This window comes from Ambystoma mexicanum, chromosome 4q (assembly GCF_040938575.1).
Source record: "Ambystoma mexicanum isolate Mex_15411 chromosome 4q, UKY_AmexF1_1, whole genome shotgun sequence".
NCBI classification, from domain to species: Eukaryota; Metazoa; Chordata; class Amphibia; order Caudata; family Ambystomatidae; genus Ambystoma; species Ambystoma mexicanum.
In genome coordinates, this window is record NC_090928.1 from 1,146,350,604 (window position 1) to 1,146,365,605 (window position 15,002).

Sequence of the window (15,002 nt, forward strand, 5' to 3'; positions counted from 1 at the left end):
CATAGGGTGCTTGGGTGCACCAGTTATGTGTGCAGTTGATGCAATTTCCTTGATGGCAGCTGCATCCTAGCATTAGGTATGGAGATGTTGTTATCAGTTGAATGTGTGTAGTCTGGCAGGTGGACAACAAGACTGGTTTCTGGCAGCGTTAGGCCTGTGTAGGACGCTTATGTGTGCAGCTAGGCCGGTTTGTCATGGGATGTAAAAGTGTCTTATTAGAATGATGTGGTGTTCATCAGGTAATATTTGTATGTAAGCAGCTAGGCCGAAATTGATCGAGGGGTGTAGCTGCATTACAATTGTGTGTTGGTGAAGAGTAAGCATAGTGATATGGGAGGTGAGTGTGTGGGTGAAGTTATGATCAAAGGAGTTCGCTATTCCGTATTGCAAGCATGGGTTTGCTTAATAGTGACTTAATGAGTGTATTCAGTTGTGTCATTGCTCGGGATCTCATTGAGCATTGCAGAGCTCATTCGCCTCAGATGGTTGTGGTTGGCATTACAGAAAGAGCCACATTTTTAGAGCTTTGCGGAAAGGTCATTTTGTTTTGGGTGTGTCGAATATGAAGAGGGAGTGAGTTCCACAGAGTTGGGGCCAAGGTTCAGAAGGCGGATCCTCTGATCCTGAACGAGTTAGAGGTTGGAATCACTAGAATGAGGGCAGTGCTTGATTTTAGGTTGCGAGATGTGAGGTAGGGTTTTATCTTTTCTTGTAGGTACATTGGGCCGGTCTTCTGCACCGTTCGGTGAGTGATACAAAGGGCCTTTAGGTGGCACTTTGTCTGACTTGGAGCCAGTGAAGGGTTTAGAGAGCTGGTGAGATGCGGTCTCTTTGACCCAGGGCGAGGAGCAATTTTGCAGCAGCATTTTGGGCTCTTTGGAGCTTGTTGCCTTGGTATGCAGGAGCTCCAAGGCATAGGGTTTGGCATAGTCCAGTCTAAACATCACAATAGACTTAACTGAAGTCTGTTCGGGTAGGAGAGGTAGGGAAAAATGCATCTGAGAGGTTTGAGGTGGTAGTGACAGCATTTTGACACATTGTTGATCTGACGGGAGAGGGTTAGGCCTGAGTCCATAGTGCAGCCTAGGTTTTTCACTATATCGGTGGGGGCGGGGAGAGTTGGGAAGAGGGACAGGGGACATGGGAGCAGATGTGGCAGAAGGGCAGTATTGCCGCACACCATGATTTCATTTTTATCAGGGTTCAAAAGGAGGTGGTTTATTGTCATCCAACGGTCGATATCACGTAGACAAGCTTAGAGGTTGGGATATTGGTTAATGCCTGACTTGTGAATTCTTAGGATAATTTGGGTATCGCCAGCGTTTTTGTAACAGGAGATGTTGTGAGTGTGGATGATTCCTGGTAGAGTGGTCGCATAGAGGTTGAACAGGAGAGCAGATAGGCATGCACCCTGGGGTACTCCGATGTCCACTGAGTGAGCAGCTGAGACAAAAGAGGAGATGAGGGGAATTTGTTTCCTGTTGTTGAGGAAGGAGGCAATCCATTTGAGAGCAGTGCCACAGATTCCTAGGGAGTGAAGGCGCTCAAGGAGGATTGAGTGATTAACCATGTCAAAGGCTGCAGAGAGATCGAGTACATCACAGTATGTTATGTGCCACTGTAAATATTACTTTTTTGCATTATCTGTAACTATGTCCTCTCCTGTAACAAACATCACTATGCCTCCGCCTTTTTCACTGTTCTGCATATCACTGCCATGTATGTACTTGTCACTGTAAATAAGCTTTTGTATGATCTGTAACTAAGTCCTTTTCTGTAAAAAGTGCCACGATGCTTTTGGGCTGTTGCGCGCTAATCAAAAACAAATGAATAAATAAATAAATTGAGGAGAATCAGTGCTGAGCAGCCTTCAGAGTCTGCAGTGACCTTGAGATCATCCCAGATCAAGATCAGAGTGGTTTCGAGGAGAGAGTTGGATTCTACGAAAGGAGTTGAGCTAGGAGTATGCTGTCCGGTCAATGGGTTTTGCGAGAAATCTGGTGCTGGAGATCGGTCTGTAATTCTTGGGGCCAAGCGGGTCGAGAGATGCTTTTTTTAGAAGTGGCTTGATATGCGCAATTGTGAAGGCATCAGGGAAGATGCCACAGGTGAGGGAGTCATTTAGTATGGCTTGCGCATGTTCTCCTGCGCAGGTAGATGAAAATATTTCTTTCAGGACAGAGGTGGGGCAGAGGTTGAGGGGCGACCTTGAGGGTTTGCTGGTTGATAGTAGGTCAAGGAACTCGTCTCTGGAGATGGGTTTGAAGGAGTCGAACGTAGGGCAATTGAGCGTCGGGTTGATGGGATCAGGGAGTTCGTTGTTGGGAAGGGGGAGAGGAAGGACAGTTTGGTGTTAAGGGTTGCCATCCTGTTGTAGAAATGGAGGCAGAGGGAGTCGCAGAGTGATTGTGTGTGGGTGGATTTGGTAGAGGTGCACAAGAGTTTCACAAATTCTGATATGATCATGTGGAGTTCTTTGCTGCGGTTGTCACAGTTGAGAATTTGTTTATTGTAATAGGCTTTTTGGCATTTCGGATTTGTAGTTACGGTGGTGTGGGGCGAACAATGATCTGCTGAGATTGGTTTTAGATGTTCGCCATTTGCGTTCAAGAGAGTTGTTTTGTTTTTTATTATTCCTCAAGCGGGGTGTGAACCATTTATGGGATGGTCCTTTCCATCAGGAAGCAGGGCGCGAGGGGGTGAGAGGAATTAGTGAGTCGTTAAGTCAGGAGTCAAATGAATCGATGGTTAGGGGTCTATCTGGGGGCAGCATTGTAGGAGGACAAAGAATCAGTGCTTCAGCTAGGTCGGGAAGGATCTTGACTTTGTTCCAGCATTTGAGATCAGGGGTGGGGACCAGAGGAGCTGTAAGAGGAGGGGCAGGGGTGTAGATAGAGAAAGGGATGGCATAGTGGTCAGTCCAGATGAGTGGTTTGGGAGGGGATATATAAACTAGATCATGTCTGCTTGTGAACACATCAAGACTCAACCAGGTTGTTGGGGTTGTTGGGGATATCGAACGAGATATTGAAGTCTCCAAGGATTGTAAGGTAAGGATGATTTACTTGACCGGTAGCTATTGAGTCACTGAGGTTGTTGGCGAAATGTCTGTCATATCCCAGGGGGTCTGTATATGAGTAGGAAGCTGTGGGTGAAAGTTGGTGGTAGCAAGAGTTTTGCTAGAATGGATTCACAGGAGGCAATGCATGCCTGGGATTCGATGAGTGAGACAGAGAAATGAGGATTGAGGAGGACTGGCACTTGGCCACCTCTGGAGGGTCTATTGTGGGCGATGAGAGTGTAGCTAGGGGGGAAGGCTTTGTGTGCTGCTGGGGCAAAGTCATCGGAGAACCACGTTTCGGTGATAAAAAGGAGGTCGGGTATGTCAGAGGACAGGAGGACAAAGATGCTGTGTCTGTTTCTTGCTACGGAGCGGGCATTAAAAAGGATGCATTTGACTTTGTGAGGGGAGGTGGTTTTTGTGGTGCTCATCGTAGTGCGAGATTGGTGGACATGAGTGCCCGGTGGGGTGTGCCTGTGGTAGAAACATTCAGGGTGATTGAGAGCGGTTGAGGTGGGGTACCAGAGGGGGAGAGTGCATGTGGACTGTTAGTGTCTGTGAGAGGGCTATGTCGATGGGGGGGAGAGAAGGCGGATGGAGGTAGGTATGTGAGAGACTAGGGGCGGGCCAAGGGGTGTTGGGAGGGAGGTGAATGGATCATTTGGGGTGTCACTGTTTAGGCTGGTTGATTTTCGAATGAGTAAGGAGGGCGCAGGATGATTAGGTGTACAGGGTGACAAGTCAAGAGAAAGGGGGTGGAAAGTGGGAGAGTGGAGAGGGGAGTGTAAGGGGGTAAGGGATGGAGAGGCTGGGAGGTTGGGCTGAGGCAGAAGTGGTGAGGAGTGGAGGGTCGAGGGAGAGGACCAGTAACGTTTCCTGCATTTTGTGGGTTTTGGTGCCAAAGGGGTGTGAGAGAGGGTGGGAGGCCAGAGGGGGAGGGAGATGAGGCTACCGTTCTTGCAAGGGTGAGACAAGCTACTTTCAGAGAAGGGAAGGGATAAGAAGGGGGGATTTGTTGGTGGGGGTCATGTAGGGGTCAATGGGGAGGGAGAAGGTGGCATGGGAGGTTGGTCAAGAGGGTGGTGGGTTTCCCAGTGGGCTAAGGGGGAAGGAGAGGGTGGCATGGGAGGTCGGATGAGAGGGAGGGGCGTTCCTCAGAGGGCACATGGATGGTGTGGAAGTGGAGGTGGAATTGCGCTGTTTGGAGCACCAGAGGGCTCCCCTGGCTTGGGAGTTCGATAATGGGCATGGTGGATCAGCGGGGGGCCTCAGGGTGTTCTCAATAGATGTCAGAGGGAGGGTGGAAGCCGATGTGTTAGGGTGAGATGTGGAATGGGGGATGAGCATTGAGGAGGCGGTGTTTGGCACAAAAGTGCTCCTCTGATCTTAGAGTTGGACGAGGGATGATGGTAGGAGAGTGGGCGGGCGGCGTCCAGGTGTATTTATGTATGGGGAAGGGGTTGTGGTTTGCGATCAGGTGGGGGATAATGAGGGGGTCATTAAGTTGGGTACTAGAGCATCGGCTGTGCGCCTCAAGGGGTGTGCCATGGGGGACAGGTGTGGGGCAGGGAGGCTAGGGATCAGGACGGGTCAGAGAGGGGGTAAATGATGAGCAGGGATCTCCATCCCGGGTGGCAGTCCCAGAGATTGTCACAGTAGTGTAGAGGCCATAGATGTACAACCTGTGTCTAGATTTTGGGCACAGGCCAGTGGGGGAGTGCTAAAGTGTGTAACAGTAGGATGGAAGTCAAGGAGCAGTAGCGGCGCCTAAAACATGGGCAAGTAAATCACAGTACTATCTCAGACGGTACTTTCTAGCTGTGAATCGAATCGGCAAGAGCAATTCTAATTGGGCAGCGTAGGCAAGTGAATCACAGTGCTGTTTCAGGAGCTACTCTCAAGAGGTGAATCAAAGTAGCTTGCTAGATGTGAATCAATCTGACAACAACAATTCCTAAGAGTTTGGGACAAGCAAATAAGTCACAGTAGCCTCATAGTGGGCACCTTCTAGATTTGAATCAATGTAACAAGACAATCTCTAAGTGATCGGAACAGGAAAATACATTTTAGAATTATCTCAGAGAGCTCTTTTGAGATGCGAATTAGGCTAAAAGGAACAATATCTAAGAGTGCGTACAAGCAAATAAATAACAGTACTATCTCAGTGGGCACCTTCTAGATGTGAGTCAAGCTAACAAAAACTATTTCTAGGTGAGCAGAACAGGCAAATACATTTCAGAATTATATCAGAGGGGACTTTCTAGATGCTAATCAAGTTGACAGGAACAATTTCAATCAGTGCAACAAGACCAATTCTAAGTGAGCGGCACAGGCAGGTAAATCACAGTACTATAAAGGAGGGCACTTTTAGATGAGACTCTTTCTAACAAGAACAATTCTAAGTGTGCGGCATAGGTAAATAAATCACAGTAATATCTTGGTGGGCACTTTCTAGATGTGAATCAGAATAGCAAGAGTAGTTCTAAGTGTGCGAGACAGGAAAATCAATTACAGTACTATCTCAGTGGGCACCTTCTAGATGTGAATCAAGCTAACAAGAACAATTTTTAAGTGAGCGGGAAAGGCAAATAAATTTCAGAATTATCTCAAAGGGGACTTTCTTGATGCGAATTAGATTAACAGGAACAATTTCCAAGTGTGCGGGACAGGCAGATAAATTACAGTACTTTCTCGGTGGGCACCTTTTAGATGTGAATCGAGCTAACAAGCTAACAAGAACAATTACTAAGTGAACAGGACAGGCAAATACATTTCAGAATTCTAATTGGGCAGCACAGGCAAGTAAATCACTGAGCCATCTCAGAGGGCACTTTCTAGATGTGGATCAAAGTAACTTTCTAGATGTGAGTCAATCTAACAGGAACAATTTCTAAGAGTGCGGGACAGGCAGTTAAATTACAGTACTATCACAGCAGGCACTTTCTAGATTTGAATCAGTGCAACAAGACAAATTCTAAGTGAGCGGCACAGGAAGGTAAATCACAGTGCCCATTATCTTGCCTGACAAGGGAAACTCTCCTTTCCTAATACAGAACTTTATAGCCCCTGTGTTAACCATAAATGCAAATATTTTATTTCGTATCTGCACTCCTGCCTGGGGTTCCTCTTATGCATGACAGAACTGAGCACGTCAGAGCTCTGTCTGTGCTGTCCTATGTGTAGGTGAGTGTCCCTGGAAATGGGTAGGGGTTGCCTTCTAAAGCGCTGGCTTGGTGTACTGTTCACTGTACCTTGCAGAAATTGATTATTATCACACGGCCGTGTAGCTTGTGGTGAGGTATTATTATCCCATGGCTGTGTAGAGGTATGCAGAGGGTGGTTGCTGCATGTATGACTGTGTGACGTTTGGTGTTTGGTACTGAATTGCTGTGTGGGCCTTGGGTACTGAAACTAATGCTGTTATGATGTGCTTTGTGTTGGGGAGGGCAGGGGTCTTGGGGCTTATCGGGTAACTGGGGGCGCCATCTTTGATGCAGTGATAAGTGAGTGCAAACACTGGTCCACTAGGGTAGGCGTGGGGATCATAAGAATAAGGTGGTCTGTTTTGGCATTCTCGTGCAAAATGTCCCATCTTCCCACAGGGCCAACACTGTCCTCCAAACCTGGGCCTCACTCCTCCGAAACCACTCCCTCTGTCTCTCTGAAACCCTCCTCTTCTCCTCTGGAAACTTTCCATTTCTCTTCTATCATCTGTGTAGCCCTCAACCCATTCCTGCACCTGTCTCAGGTCGCTCTGTCTTTCTGTGGTGCTAGTAATCACTGCTCCTTCCACGTTCAATTTGGCAAACTTCTTTTGTGCCTGTTTTACCTCTGCCCTTTGCACTTGCACCGCTATCTTCTTCTCCTTGTCTTGTCGTCGTCTACAATGATGTACTACTATATGTGTCTGAATTTCGGACCATTCCTTCACTCCGATGCCAACCACCTTATCTAAATCGTTCTGTACTTCCTTAGGGAGACCCTTATGTAACATGTGATAATATATAGCTATATTCTTATCCCAAGCTTCACCTGTCTCTGGCTCCTCGGGACATGTTCAAATTCATGTCAGGTGTGTCTTGGTATGCTAACCACAAAGCTTTCGAAAATGTGCTCTACAGTTGTCAAAGGCAGACCGTCATGATCGTCACTGTTCATCTGTACCCCTGAATACCACGCCTTCCTCCATATTTCGTCTGCCTGTTCCCACAACAGCACAGCGTACAAAGTCTTCACGTCCCCTACAGCTAACGTGAACCTTGCTGTCTGCTTTTCTAGTGCATATAACAACTTGCCCGCACCGCTGTAAGAAAGGGTAATGCCTTCATTGAGTTGTTCCAATCCATGTGCGATCAGGTCACATTGTGTGCTTGCCTTAGTCCCTTGTGCAACAACAGGAACTGTGCCCCCGTCTTCGTCGTCTGTAGCATTCTCTCTTCACTTCTCCCTTTTTCTATGGCCATTTGACCCTGCCGTGTTTTTAGCCTCAGGCCCCATTGTGTCCCTGCGCTTTGTTCTGTTCCTTGATCTTCCACTTGTTCCTCATCTGTCACCCACCCCTCTTCTGAGAGCTCCACTTTCCTGTCAGTATCTACCGAGTCATAATTTACTCTGTTGGCGTATGCACGCCCCTGCGGCAGACCCTCTGGGTCTCCCCCCTCACCGTTCGCAACCTGGATATCTCTGATGAACCTGCTATCTATTTCAAAAAGGATCTCACCTGCCCTCAACAGATCTGTGCTTATTGCCATGCTCTACCCCTCCATTTGCCCCTTCATCGCTCACACTAGCTCCTCCTCTGTTTTCTTCAACACCGTTTCTACTTCTCTCAGCACCTTATTCTCTACTTCCATAATCATCTTGTGTTGCATTTGGACGTCCTGCTGGTGTTCCCTGCCTCGGTTTGGTGGGGGGCGCATGCATTGTGTTGGTGTATTCCACAGTGTGCTTTAGAGGAAAGAACATATAAGGAGGTGGGCAGTGGAGGTAGCTGTGTGTGTGTGGGCTCTGTTCTCTCCTTGCTATTGTCAAGCGCGTTGTCTAAATCTTCAAACATTTTCTACAACTTCAGCTGCGTCTTACTCCAAAAAATTCCCAATGCTTCAATGAAATCACTCCCCCTTCCAACACCCATAATCGAAACCCGGCCTGCCCAAATAATTTCTACCCATGCACTCATCACACCGCAACTCCTATCCAGACAAGTGGGCAACCACCGCCCCACACTTCCCCACTCTTATATACCCAATTGTTAACAAAATCATCAAATAAACACACGGCTATTTACACAACAGTGTGGACCAGGCGACTCCAACCTTTTCGTTGGCAAGCGCTACTTGTAGTTAATGGTCAATAGGCCGGAGTTACTCGGGTGGTGATATCCATGAGTAGGAGAATTTCGACCAAGATGTTTTTGGGCAGTTTATTTGCTCTTCATATATAAAAGGAATACTGTATGTATTTACTGTGAAATTAATAAATCAATAACTTCAAAAACATGTCTATTTTATTATTTCTTTATTAAATGAAGTTTCATAAAAATTGTTAAACATATCAGAAGCAGCAATCGGGACATTCAATGTGGAGGCTTATACTGCATGCTATCCACCAGTGCTCAGTAATCTGGTGTAAAGCTTGAACAGTAACAACACTCAGATGCTGTCAGACGGGATCAAAGTTTTGATTTCAGGAAGTTTGTCTGGAAAAGGCAGATTCACAGAGACAGGCACTCACATTGACTGATAGTGCAGACACCTTTTTAGCCATAGTGATTGCACACCGGTCATGGCAGACATGAATTCAGGACAGTTTTTAAACTTGCTAACAACAGACTCAGCCATGGGAGTCACTGTGCCCTGCACAACTGCACCATTTGTAACAGAGCATTTGTTTTTCATCAAATAATTAGCACCTTTTGATGAATGGCTCTTTAAAAGCATTTGGATTGCAACATTTAGTTTACCTACTTTTTAGAATCGCAGACAAATTCTTTTTGGAAAATTATAATCATACTTTGTGTGTATTACTGCAAAATTGCTCACTAGGTCACAGAAGTCAGCCAACGAAAAATAAGCCAAAGCCTACTTTGTTGATTACCCTTAAACGTTTTTATGTCAATAATAGGCAAGATTGAAAATACCAACATGTGGCAAACCATGTGATCCAGTTATATGCAAAACATAGTGTGAATGGCAGGGCTAATATAACATTCAGTTTTATAGTGATGACTTGTAGCGTGCACACATGAGGCAACATATCAGTCTTTAAATTAACATTTTGAGCGTATAGTTGTAACAAGGGGTGACTTATTCAGAATGGATGGCGACATGCCACTCTGCTCCCTGTTATGAAGGAGGCAGTATCAAAGTGAACAGCTAATTAGGGTTCCATGTAATAATGTCCCCTCAAAAATATTGCCATGCAAAGAAATCGCTGAGAAATTGCCGTTTTTTGTGGGGACATTATTACATGGAACATGCGGGGGACACCCCACAACCCCCAATCCCTTTTTTATTTTTCATGGGGAGCGGGGGACACCCCTGCAACCCCCACTGCCCCTGTCCCTATATATATGGTCACATATATAATGTCGCCACAATCTTTTCCCGGCAACATTATATATGGCGACCATATATATAGGGATAATATTACCTGATACCCTCACAGGATCCCTGCCTCTCCCTGCAGGAATCATGGTATTCTGGTGCATGACTAATGGGCCGTGCTTGGCTTGCATGTGCAGCTCTCCGACAAATTGGAATTGTTTATGTATTTGACAATGACTTGTAAATTATATGTTTTGCTGAATTTTTAGCAAAAACAGTGCTCATAAATTGCACCATTTCAGCCCAGTATTGAAAGGCTGGAAATCCCTTGCCAGAATTTGAACATGTGTACAGTTTCCACATAGATCTCTATAGATCTCCCAATTTGTGCACATAGCCAAACGGGATCAACCCTGTTAATTGTTCTCCCATCCCATGCCTCGTCTTTATGTTCTCTCCCTGTATTCACCACCCTATTTTGTACAGTGCTCTGTCACTTAGTAAATAGGTTCAAGCTATTGTCATGGTCATGAAGTCAGGGGCACAGGCATGCAAGGGTCGCATGCACAGGAGACCTGTGTGGACACTGTCCTGGCGCCTTTGGCACCATGCTCATGAACAAAAGTAAACAAGAACATCCATTTCACACCAAAAAGCTTTTATTATGGACATAGCACTTCAGATGCATTATCCTTGAACATTCCATCCATTAAGCAGGATGCTTTAACCTTGAACATTCCATCCATTAAGCAGCCCCAAGTTTATTCTTGGGTGTGGCTGCTAATGGGTTGCCTTTGCACGTGCTCACTCTCTAGGAGTGGCAGGGTGTGGCTGGTAAGCCGGCCCTAATGTGCGTGCCCACGATCTCATCTATATAAGCTGCCCCAATCCTCAAGACAGATGCTTCGCATTATTCTGCACTTGCAAGCAGCGTAATGCTCACTGTCGCCTGAGGTCAGGCTTACCTTTTAAGATCCTGCTTCCTGGACATCCTGCTTCCTGCCAGCATACTTACCAACTGGAGGAAGCTGTCCGTACCTGTACATCTCTTCGGCGAACCAAGTATTCATCTTTACTATTTCCAGAATGCCGAAATCTTCATCTTGGCACCGCAGCACGACACGCTCCATCGTTGACAGCAGCACCTGCAAGGAAAAACAGAAGACAAGGTTAGACATCAAAAAAACAGTCAGTTTAAGGTTGCGCTTCGCCATACTTCGCGCTTTCCTTTAACTATCACTTACCGCTGTCGAACACGCATCTCTTGTCTCACAGCTGCATTGAGGCCGCATTTCCATCTAAGGGAAGAAAACAGAAGAGAGACATTATTGCGGGCATAAATAGGAGCAACATATAAAGACATTAAACAGAACGAACAGCATCACAAGAGCTCAAGAAAGACTTACCAATCATAAGGAGAAGCATAGTCGCAGCTGGACTGGACTAATCCTTATCAGGGATCAGTGAAGGAACTAGATCCCATTCGACGCGCCCCTGCCAGAAGTAGCAGGATGGAGAGCTTATCTTCCATAATTCACAGGTGAGCTTTATGGGCCCGGCGTATGCTCACAGAACTGTACTTTGGGGTGAAGGGTTCGAGAGGTACAACAATCACAGATTGGCGCACTCACACACTCATATCTCCAAACAGGAGCAGTATCACCATGTACCACCGCTCACAGCTTTTCTACTGAGGGAGAGGCCTGAAGGGGGTGATTCAAGTTCAGGGAGGGCTGCAACCGTGCCCCAACGCCTCCGCAGAGACCAGGTGAGCGTAACAGCTATATTAATCCTCTGCATATCAAAATATATCTATGCAAACCACTGCTCACATTTCCCACTTAATTCCAACTATCGTTTCGTAAAACATCTCACATTATGTGTTTTTAAGTGCTTGTATTGATAGACATGTCACTTTACATTCCTGTTTAGTTTTATAAATGTAAGTGGACAAGCACCAGAATGCAGTGCAGCTAGTAGTTTTCCATTATTACTTAGATGTAAAATTGCTGTTATCGCTTGAATTCCTGTTTTGGGACATCCATAGAGGTGGGCTCCTCCATATCATGCCATATTCCATCATAAGCTTTAATACCGTTTGGGTGCCAGAGCTCAATATCTGAAAATTATATTTTCAATATTGAGGGAACTCAATATCTGAAAATATAAATAATAATTCTCAGTTTTACCATAAACACACAAAGCGAAGTGTACCTTTTTTCTTGCAAGCTGGGACTCACACAGATTGTTATTTTTCTATGCACACACATGCGCGCTGAGAAAACGATTAGAAGCTGTATCTTTATTTCCGCCATTCTGATTGAAAGCTTACGATTACCAGCATGCGAAGTAATGCTAGCTAAAATAAATCTAAAGAAACACAGTGAGATTGAAACAATCACAGCCCCAGCTTTGTTTTACACAGCATGCAGATGTATGCACCCAGGCCCTTTCTAATCCGCCATCATTTGCACCTCTTGGTGACAATGGCCACAACACACATTTTCCATTTACTTTTGTTATTGATAGTTAACCCCAATTGGACGCTGCCCAAGCCCTTCAAGCCCAGATGCAGCCCTTCCTCTCACTGTGCACACAGATTTTGACTGTTTACTTTACAGGAAGAGGAGTGGGTGGGGGCAAGTCCCAAGAACTTCAGACACCATAGTAAACACACAGTGCTCATTTTGTGGTCTGATCTGAGAGCTACTGGGAAGCCTTAGGCGAGCTACCAGTAGCTTACGATCTACTGGTTGGAGACCACTCGTGTAGACCCTGCCTCTGTCTCCTTTCTCTCGAGACGAGGGAACTTAACTCTCCCCATACCCCTTCCATTTTAGGGTGAAGGGATACCGGGCCCTCTATATACGGGACTGTCACATTAAATACAGCGCTGTCTTTCCTCGTCTAAGTGGAGATATCCCACTTCCCTTTAATCACTAACTCACTACTATGACTTCATCTTTCCCCACGGCAGGAGAGATTCACCTCTTCACTACAAAAAAACATATATAATATCATCACTTGGTCTTTCCTCTTCTTCGAGGAGATTCTCCTTCACTTGCTTTATTTATTTATTTGCGACTCTCAGACAGGCTTTGCCCTGGGAGGAACCCGGTGCTGCAAGGTGCATTTGAAGTTTCGATTATCAATGTGTCCTGCAATTCACACTAATACTCGCAGCTAGCTGCGTTCTTCATCGACGCGCGAGCCAAGTGATGCACTGCTTTGCACTCTCATACACACCCAAACTAAGATTGTCATCCCCCTTTTTTTCCCCACAAGAGTGCACTCACATTATAATGGTTCTTTTGAGCTCCTCCTGAAGTGGTGACCCCTCCAATTGCCTGCACAGCTGGGTGCAGTGTCCCGCTCCAAGGGGCAGGTAGGCCTTCTGGCAACACAGCGCTTGCGGACCTCCTCAGAGTGTGCTCATGGAGTGGTCACTGCAGATGGGCGTCACAAACCAGGATGCGTGTCAGGGAAGCCCCCAGCCTCACGGAGGATCTGGAATTATGTCATGGTCACAAGATTTGTAAGGCAGGCCCAAAACCTGATCTATGAAAACAACTTCAATGGGATCAATAAAAAGGGCACTGTTTGCAAGAAGAAAAATGTTGTATTATATGCAAATACGACCAGGAGTGTCAGTCAATTCTGTAACACTGCAAAATGAAAGTTCGACACGCCCATCTTTTATAGCAGAAAACAACAAAGCAAAACATATCAGATAATTGATAATCCCATGTTCCCCATTAGTTAACATCTACACAGAACTCTAAACATCCTCTATAGTTCAGTACTCAATTGGCTGTACAGATCTAATTGTACAATCAGCAGAAAACACTGTGATGTGATTGGTCGACTATGTTCAGGTACGTAGATGTTGGCGGGCGGTAGATGATGGGCACATGCGCAGGGATGTCAGCAAATGGGCGCATTGTCCTTGGACTAATTACAAGTGTGTTATGTCAGACTGGACATGCCTGGGAAGGGAGCGATGTCAGCGGACGCCCCATTGCTTAAACGGACCCTCAGAACAGTTGTGTTGTCCGTGAACTATTAATTGGGGCTTTCAAAAATATTTGTTTATTACACAATAATATAAAAGATATTTAGAGTAGAAAAAATATATTTATTTGGTAAAGGGATGGGGTATCATACTGGGAAACATAATCAGGAGGGTTCGGAATTTCAATAAAGTAATCATCTGGGGAGAGAGCGAGAGAGGTTTCATCAAACAGTCTTTGATTTATGTTTTGTGAATTTGATTGGGATGATTGCTGGGGATAAAGGGGACAGGTACAAGTAGGACAGTGATAATCACCATTTCTTATAACATGCTTTTTACCATAATTTATAAGTTCTTTAAAGTCACTGTTAAGTGTATCCAATTTTGAAGACAAAATCACTATTTAATTTCGTACAGTTTGGGTTTGGGATTGTATTTCTGATTGCTAGGTTTCTGCATAATTAATCTGTAGTGTAGTTTCTACATGTTAACTATCTACTATAGCTGGCCACATAAACTATAGTAAATGTATATAGTTATTATAGGCTATAGGGGTAGTATACCATATTTGTAATCTAGTGGAATGATATAATTGAAGTGTATATGGTATTTATGATTGTTGTACAATTGTGTATAGTGCTTCGCGATTTCTCCTCTGCCTTTGACACGGTCAACCATTCTATCCCCATTAAACGGCTACATGGCACCTTCGGCATCATGGACTGGCTGACCTGTTTCCTCACTTACCGCTCTTCCCAGCTGCAACTGGGCCGTTTCTCCTCCACCATCTCACGCTCTACTTGCAGCGTCCGCCAGTTTCTAGCATGACGGTGTGGTTATTCAATATCTATCTCATCCCTTTGGCTCACCTGATCTCCCCCTTCTCTCCTCATTTCCAGTGCTATGCCGATGGCACATAGCTTTCTTGAAACTCCCCTCTACTACTTTCTCCACCCCGTCTTTTATCCTGCATTGCCTGACCACCATCCAGGCATTGTGTGCGCTAAGGAGCTCTGTCTTAATGCCAGTAAGATGGAGATCCTTCTTATTTGGACACCTGTGCCCTGTTTCCCTCCTACCCGCTGTGCGCCATCCGTGGGCCATCTTCCCTCACCTCCTGTGAGGCCAAAAACCTTGGGGTCATCTTTGGCTCCTCTCTCTCCTTCACTCCTTACATCTTGGACCTTGTGAAGAAGATTCACTTTCAGCTTAACCTTCTTACATGCATTCTACCTTTCCACACCTTCCCCCAGAAGCTCAACCTCTCTAGAACCGTGGTCCTCTCTATGTTGGACTACTGCAACAGCCTCTTACTCAACCTCCCCCTTTGTTCCCTAATTCAGATAATACAGAATAGGGCTGCAAGGCAGATCCTATTCTGTAG

General features: G+C 45.7%; 1 non-coding gene across 1 annotated transcript; it reads right to left on the reverse strand.

Annotated features, from left to right (window-relative positions):
• Positions 1 to 12,687: 12,687 nt before the first annotated feature.
• Positions 12,688 to 12,841, reverse strand: LOC138468736 (5.8S ribosomal RNA). Its single transcript, XR_011268451.1, has one exon. It is a non-coding gene; the product is annotated as a 5.8S ribosomal RNA (ribosomal RNA).
• Between the last annotated feature and the right edge of the window lie 2,161 nt (positions 12,842 to 15,002).